Source organism: Chaetodon auriga, chromosome 9 (genome assembly GCF_051107435.1).
Source record: "Chaetodon auriga isolate fChaAug3 chromosome 9, fChaAug3.hap1, whole genome shotgun sequence".
Classification (NCBI taxonomy): Eukaryota; Metazoa; Chordata; class Actinopteri; order Chaetodontiformes; family Chaetodontidae; genus Chaetodon; species Chaetodon auriga.
In genome coordinates this window covers 23,353,496-23,353,971 of record NC_135082.1, presented here as the reverse complement: position 1 = coordinate 23,353,971, position 476 = coordinate 23,353,496, and positions in this window count along the sequence as shown.

Below are 476 nucleotides of genomic sequence, written 5' to 3'. Positions count from 1 at the left end.
ACGTGTTCACTGGGCGGGATCTTCATTAAAGGAGCAGTACAAATACTTCGGAGCAGGAGAAAATACGTCTTACATATGTAGTATTTGACTTTATAATGCAAATAACCAAAAAATAGAGGTGACTGTAGTACTCTATATGTATTTTAGCAATGCCTAAAGCTTATACAGTACCAGACTTCTGGTCCAAAATCTTTCAACACATGTGTCTTTGTGGAAATTTACCAAAAAATATTATAATTGTATAATACATTGGGAAGTAAATCTTTATTATTTTGAGTCCATAATTATTTGCAGTATTATGTAATTATGAGAACTAACATTTCATAACATGTCATAAAATATAAAAGCTAGCATTTACTGAATGAGGATGAAGCTAACTAATTAGACAGAAAACGGTTAAATTTCAGACAAATTTTATACTGACGGTGCAGGCTCCACTTGTTAGCAACACATTACCGTATAATCATTAATAACAT